Below are 8,253 nucleotides of genomic sequence, written 5' to 3' on the forward strand. Positions count from 1 at the left end.
GCGAGGTAAACAGAGACGGGTGGAGTAAGGAAACTTCCTAAAGGTTTGTCCCGACTGGTAATCGAATCAAAGTCCTCTCGCTTGCGAGGCGAGCGCTCTGACCATTACCCTACGCGACTCCAATATATACACTGTGTGTATATATATATATATAGTATATAGAACCTCATTTCAGACACTGCTAATCTCTAGATTAACAATAGTTACAGTCCCTATAATACTTACAACGTCTGATTTTGAGGTCAGACACCTCTTTCACCTTCAACAATAAAAAGTCCTGACTTGATAGTCCAGCACCAAATACATCCTCCTTTCTGTCTAAAGTTCCCAAGTCCCCAGACTGTCAGAGAGACTGACAGCTCTGTTTTTTATCTGGGGAATTATTGGCCAGGACACTGTCAGATAGAAACTCCCTTCTATTTTCCTATAGCGCCACAGGATCGTTAAAGTCCACCTTGAACAGACAGGACTTGATAGATCCTTTACAATATATCCTGTGAAGCGCTTTGAGACGTCTAAACAACGTGAAAACAGTGGTGGATTGAGTGACTATTTTTTATATTAACTCAGGAAAAGCGATCTACCAATCGATTAACAACCGGGTTCCTACTTATTGCGGGGTAAACAGAGGTGTGTGGAGTAAGGAAACTTGCCCATCGTCTCGCCCTGTCCGGGAATCAAACCCGGGTCCTCTCGCCTGCGAGGCGAGTGCTCTAACCACCGCAGTGTATATATCTATCTATCTATAATATATATATATACTGCTCTGGGGGAATTGCGATCAATTAACAGCACATACAAACTAGCGTGGCACAGGCAGCCTAATAACATATAGCATGTTATATATGTTATACTGGTGTGGTTATTGTAAATATAATAATAATCTTTGCATTGCACAGAGCGCCTGTCACTGTCACGCCGTGAGGACAGGCGCTCCCAACCCCCACTGACAGAATTCACTGTACAGTGTAGTGACACTGTGATTACACAGTCAGTGGTAGCGGTTCATCTATATCATGGAGGGATTCAACGAGACATTGGGGTAATCGAATAGAATAATATTAATTCCCTGTGTTAAATATCTGAAGACCTGTCTGTCTCTCTTTCAGTCTCTCTCGGTCTCTCTCTCTCTCTCTGATTTATTTATCACAAACCATGGAAATATATATATTGAAATCTCCTTTCATTTTACGGCCGACTCCTGTGAGGGGCAGAAATCAAACGAATAATTCGTAAAACGCCTCAAATTTACGAAACATGCGGAGAGGGGAGAGGGGGGATTGAAATTGTTTTTTTTAAATCATCTTTACCCGAGTTTCTCTGCAAACACAGTCACTCCACCTGACAGCAATGGCTGTGAATTATTTTCTCTAACGTTAGGGGCATCTTAAAAGTGTACGTTTCCCTTTTCAGCCTCTCTTGGTAATTAATAATATATATTTTTATTTAAAAAGTTAAATCATTGAGTTATTTTGAGTTATGTAATTTCTGCTTTGGCTTGCAAGTATTTTTTTTTAATTGAGGCTTTCTGAAATCATTGGCTGGTTTCAGTTAACAGTTAGGCAAAGCGAAACTCGCATCTCTAGAAATATTCGTTGAAAGGAGGAGCAGAGAAAGGAGAGAAGGAAAAGAGGGAGAGAGAGAGAGAGAGAAGAGGGAGAGAGAGAGAGAGAAGAGGGGGATAGAGAGAGAGAGTGAGAGCAAGAGGAGAGAGAGAGATAGAGAGCGAGAAGAGGGAGAGAGAGAGAGAGAGAACGAGAAGAGGGAGAGAGAGAAGGTGAGAGAGGCAGAAACAGAGAGAGGGGAGAGAGAAAGAGAGTGAGAGAGTTAGAGGAGAGGGGGAGAAAGTGAGAGTCAAGGAGCGAGAAGAGCAGGGAGAGAGAGAGAGAGAGAGACAGAGAGAGGTGAGAGAGAGTGAGAGAAGAGGGATAGGGTGAGAGAGGCACATAGAGGAGATCAGAGAGAGAGAGGCCGAAAGAGAGAATGAGAGAGGAAGGAAGGAGAGAGGAGAGAGGGTTAACTGTGGATGGAACTGCATTTCTTACAATTTAGCCCATGGGGGAAGCACACATGTGATGGCTCTCGGACTGTGTGTGCGTTTCTCTCTCTTTTCACCGAATGACCCTAAAGTCGGTTCCCATTGAAATATATTTACATAAATATCAATGTACATTGCAATAAATAACAGCCCGAGTTTCGCGCTGAATATGCAGATGACATATCCCACCAGCGATCAGCCTGTTATATTATTAAATACATATACACACCAGAAAGTCTAAATAATTCATCAGAAAGTATAAGAATAATGAATTATTGCTGCATTATTTATCATGCTGATTCTAAATTTCAGCGAGCGCAACTCACATACACTCACAGACACACACACACTCTCACACTTACACACTCACACCCACGCACACACACACACACAGTCACTCACACACATTTACACACACAAGTACACACACGCCAATAATATATGCACCGCACACAAACGCAGACACACGTACACAAATACATACACACATTCACAAACAAATACACACACACACCTACACATAAATACACTTACACACACACTCACGCACATACACACCAATAACAAATCATATTTGTATAGTGCGTGAGGTGGGGTGGATTTACACACATACACACATATACACAGTCACATATATATATATATATATACACACACAGACACACTCACATACAACAATAACACAATAATTACATTTGTAAAGCGCCTTTCACGTCGGGAGGGCGTCCCAAGGCACCGGACAGTCAGTATTTTGGACACACAGGGATGCGACTAAGTGGGAAAGGACAGATGTACTGTATTCTCTGCTGCCGGTGTCCCGTTCTTCTCTCACAATTAAACCATCAAAAACAACAGCATCAACATTAATGTGATATTACCAAAGGTTTAAGCGCACAATGTTACCGTCTAAAAGTGAAATTACCTGAGCCGATTCTGTTTGGAAATGGAAATATACACAATGTCAAGTTAACAGCCACAGCGCCTTTCTCTCTGTATATATATATAATTATATTATACCAAGTAAAAACTATTAAACAGCGATAAATGGATAAAAAGGGCAACAGACAGACGAAAGCCCAATAGTTACAGTTTACAAGGCTCCGTTTCTGTTATTGGAAAATCACATATTTTATTTTTATTTACGTTTCTATATGATTTCCCTGTAGTTTGCGACAATGTCTGTCTGTCTGTCTGTCTAATCGCTTATTGCCTTCGTGGCTGTTTGTGGGATGTTGCTGTGTGTAAATTGGCTGCCGTGTTAGCCTACACATACAATCACTTTACACTAAACTCTATGAGGCCCTTTGAGATGTACAGACTATGTGATAAGGCGCTGTATCAAATGTGTTATGATCACCTGTCTGTCTGTCTGTCTGTCTGTGTGCAGTGACTGTATGGATTGTAGTTATTTATATCACTGATCTCCTTACTCATGCCCTTCTCTGTAGCCAATCACCCACATTCTCAGTATCACAAAACACAAGATGACATTGCTCAATGGGCAATTAAATACAACATTTATTCCCGCTTCATTCCAGTGGAGACGGTAAAGAGGAGGTCTGCCTAGCAGCACACATACACACATCCCCCCACCCCACCCCACCACAAACATACATATACACCTCCCCCCCACCCCACACACTCCCTCCCACAAATACACACAAGCCACACCCCCCCCCCCCATCTCACACATAAATACACTCCACCCCCACCCTCCCATCCCCACACACTCCTACACACAAACAATGCCCCCCACATATACGCACTCACCCACACACTAACCCCCCCCCCCCCACTCCACCCACAAACACATACATAGTGGTAACACTTTCCATATGTGTGGCTGCTACACATATAGAAAGTGGGGTCGGGCCTGACCCAGGCGGCTCGCATATTCCATTCCAGGGCACTGCTGATGGCAGTACAGCCCAGCCTGGCTCATCAACAGGACCTGGAAGGGCAAACCAGTCACTGGGGGCAGGGAATCCTCCCACTCAGCCCCTGTTCACCCTGCAACCCATCACCCTGATGGGTAGGGTGGTCCTAGCTGGACAACAACAACAAAATTATACAGTTTTGTAACACATCGGGAGGATGTCCTAAGGCAAATACAATCAATGTTTTGGACCCAGGCTGGGGTCAGAATCGGGGAGGGTGTGGTGTAGGGAGGGAAGGTAACCAAAGGCACAGTCGAAGAGGAGAGCCTTGAGACAGGTCTTGAAGAAGGCATGGCACTGTGGGACGGAGTTCCAGAGGATGGGGGCAAAGTAGCTGAAGCGGGTGAAGTGGGGGATGTAAAGCAGGCTGGAGGTAGGGGGTTAGAAGGTTGCAGAGGTAGGGGGCAGCAAGGCCATGGAGGACTTCGAAAGTGAGGAATAGGATCTTGAACTGTATCCTCTGTGTGATGGAAAGCCAGTGGAGTCAGGCAAGGATGGGCTGATAGGGTTGCAGATCCTGGTGAGGGAGAGGAAAGCTTGCAAGACTGTGCTATCAATGGCAAGCTATGCAGTTTTAGTTGATTTGTCTCCAACCGTTACTCCAACACACACTCTGGCATCGCCAAGCCTTGGCTCTTGCCAACCTGCACCTAATACTCTCTGGAATTAGGTAAGCAGAATGCATCCCTTCCAGGGAGAGAGTGCACATTCCATTCCAACAATCTATCTATGGCATTTCCATGTGTAAATGGGATGCAAGGAATTCTCAATTTGGCTTGGATAGTCTTAAGCATGGTGATGGGTTTCCGCGTGGGTTGCGGCGTTCCAGCACTTTGGTTCCAGCGCTTTGAGACGTTCTCCCGACGTGAAAGGCGCTCTATAAACGTAATTTTGTTGTTGTTGTTGTGTGTCAGACCCCNGGCTGACCAAAAAAAAATGCCCACCAAACCACATTCATATGTCCCTTCCCATTCGTCCGGCCACAGCTCTCTCTCTCCCCGTTATCTTTTAATCATCGATTCTGTTTGAATCCTCAAAGTGCTGAGGTTACAGTTTCCAGTGATCGGTGATCTTTTGCCACTGACTGGAAGCCTCTCTCACTGCCATCCCCCCACCCCCCCCTAAAAAAACCCCACCTCAAACACACACCAATGGTAGTGCTGTTCTGGTGGGGGAAGCCTGCCCACTCACACTCTGCCTGACCTGCTAAAGTTAGGAGCAAACTATACCGCGACCAGCACTGCCTGATACCTCTAATACATCAGAGCACAGAGCCATCTCACTGCACACTTTATATTGTTTGACTAAAGCAATGGTGTTACATGTGCACAGCACTGCCAGTCCAGCCCTCCAGGGCCCCTCTCCATAGACATGTTGAACTCCCTCTCTCTCTTTCTCTCTCTCTGTCGCTCTCGCTTTCTGCCTCTCTGGGTCTCTCTCTAATGCTCTCTCCTCTTCTCTTAACGCTTTCTAATTCTCTCTCAGTCTTTCTCTCACTCTGGTCTCTTTCTCTGCAACTCTTTTGACTCTCTAACTCTCTCTCTACACACGTCTGTTGTTCTGTCGAGAACAGACAGGTTCTGTGAAGCAAAGGTTAGTCACGGGATAATCCCCCGCCCTTCATTCCCACTCTGTAAGTGACCTTACCTGTGTCTGGCCCTCATGCCGCCTCGAGAGATACGTTCAACTCTCACGCTTCCTGTCACTCTCTGTGTCTTCCTCTGCCTCTCTCTCTTCCTGTCCATCACTCTTTCTCTGTCGCTCTCGCTTTCTGTCTTCTGTATCTCTCTCTGTCTCTCTCTAACTCTCCTCATGTCTCTCTCTCACTCCTTCTCCGTCTATCTCACTCTATCTGTCTCTCCATCTCTCTCTCTCTCGCTCCCCCCACCCCCCTCTCTCTCTCTCTCTCTGTCCAGCTCTCTCTTTCTCTCTCTCTTTCCGTCTCTCTCTTTCTCTCCGTAACTAACTCTCTCTTTCTGTCTCTCTCTCTCTCTCTCTTTCTGTCTCTCTCTCTCTCTTTCCGTCTCCATCGCTCGCTCTTCTATTTCTTTCGACCTCTCTGATCTCCAGTTCTCTCTCCCCGTCTCCCTCTCTTTCTAACTCTTTTTCTCTCTCTCAGGAACAGACAAGTTATGTGAAACGAAGGTAAAATCTCAGTGAGACACAGGACACCCCGCCCCCTTTCCCCAATACTGCGAGGCCCTTTAGTCCAGAAAGGTGATTTGTTTATAAAACAGTTAAAAAGTATATTTTGAGAGAGCTCCTCCATTCTCAGTTTTTTTTTTAAACATTTATTAGACGTTTTCAAAACTATAATTTAGATTAAGTGCGATATTCTGGGAAGTAAAATTGTGGATTCTAAGATAAAAATGCGTAAGAGACAGAAATGGGCACATTATCCGCACAGTGACACCTTATCTCCAGGCAGTGATATACCTATACTGTTTCCCCCAAACAGCCACAGAGTTGGGAGCTGGTTTTCTTACACACTCACTCTCACATCCACTCACTCGCACACACAAAGTCGCATAGTCACTCTTACTCAGACACACACCCACTCATACTCTCACGCACTCATCTCTCTCACTCACTCACATACTTTACACACATTGTCTCACACATTTACTAACTCACATTCACCCACTGACACTCACACATACTCTCTCACACTCACTCACACCCACAGGCTTATGAAATGTAACATCCCCCCAAACGCAGTGAGAGAGACAGAATTAGCTAACGCTTTCAAAAGAGATATTTGGACTAATAATTTTGCAAAATGATTTTTTAAAATAAAATCAAACTGCGAGGATTATTGCTACTATTATTGTTATTGTAATTCAAAGATTATTATTATTATTACAGTAGAATACATTAGAATATACAGCACAGAAACGGGGCATTCGGCCCAACTGGTCTATGCCGGTGTTTATGTCCACAGGAGCCTCCTCCTGCCCTTCCTCAACTAAGCCATCAAGCATAACCTTCTAATAATGGCAATAATAATTAAATTCAAGTTGTTGCCATTATTTTTGTTATTACTATTGTTGTTATTAGAGAGTTTATAACTTAACCAGCAAACACTTGCATGTTTTAAGACATTAAAAGGATAGGGAACAGTGCAAGTTAACGCAGAAACAAAAAGAATTCCTGAGCGAAAGACATCAGCAGAAGGTCACAACCCCATGTAAATGGCTGTGTAAATGTAAATTATATCGGAGAGCAGAAACTCCTCTGGTCTCAGCCCATGTCAAACGCATTTTGTATTCAAACGCTAACATTGGCACACAAATTGTGGGGGAGAAAAATCCTTACATGGAAAGCGGAATCCAACTGATAAAACTTCCCAATTAGAGGATTTCACAAAATAACTAAAATATTAAAACGAAAAAATAAATAAGGTACCCCAGACTAGGACCAGGTGAAATTTACAGCCTCTGATGTTTGGGGCTGTAAAAAAGGCGGGTAAAAAATATACATTATTTTCATCATTATTATTTTCACCACTTTCACTCAACAAATAAGGCATTTTAAAGTTTGTTTTTAACAACCCTTTTGACTTCGCTTTCTATTCTTTGAATTATCTCAATGATGTGATAAGGCACTGTGTCAAATGCAAGGATTATTCCACTATTATTATAATTACACCGGTCAGAATCAGCGCCAAGCCAGGGTGGGTGAGAGGTGAGGGCTGGTCACATCTCTCATCCTGACTGATAGTTTATGGTTCTCTTTTTGGACCTTTCTTCTCTGGGAGTTTGGTTCAGTACAGGATGACCAGACTATTCACTGCACCAGGTCACAGGCAGTGTGTGTCCATATCTGTGCGTGTGTACGTGTGAAAGTTTAGCTAGAAGTTACACATCATTAGCTGGTTAGACTCCAGCAGTTACCCCCAATGCACACTCTGGGGTCCCCAAGCCTTGGCTCCAACGTGTACCTAATACTCTTCGGAATTAGGTAAACAGGATGTGTCCCTCCAGAGAGAGTCCACATTCCATTCCAGCAATCTGTCTCTGGGATTTCCATGTGTAGGTGGGATGCATGGAAATCTCAGTTTGGTTTGGATCCTCTTAAACACAGTGATGGGTTTCCACATGTGTCAGACACCCAACTGACCAAAACAACATTACACAGGCGTCTAAGATTTCTTCAAACCTCTTTATATCAGGAATAGGTTAAGAATTGGGTTCAGGGAAACCAGCTAGGAATTCACATTCAACTTTCCCGCTGAAGTCTTTCGCTCCCCGTTGTCTCTGTGTCTCTGTCTCTCTCTGT

The sequence above is a fragment of the Callorhinchus milii genome, unplaced genomic scaffold (assembly GCF_018977255.1).
Source record: "Callorhinchus milii isolate IMCB2004 unplaced genomic scaffold, IMCB_Cmil_1.0 Scaffold1, whole genome shotgun sequence".
Lineage (NCBI taxonomy): Eukaryota > Metazoa > Chordata > Chondrichthyes > Chimaeriformes > Callorhinchidae > Callorhinchus > Callorhinchus milii.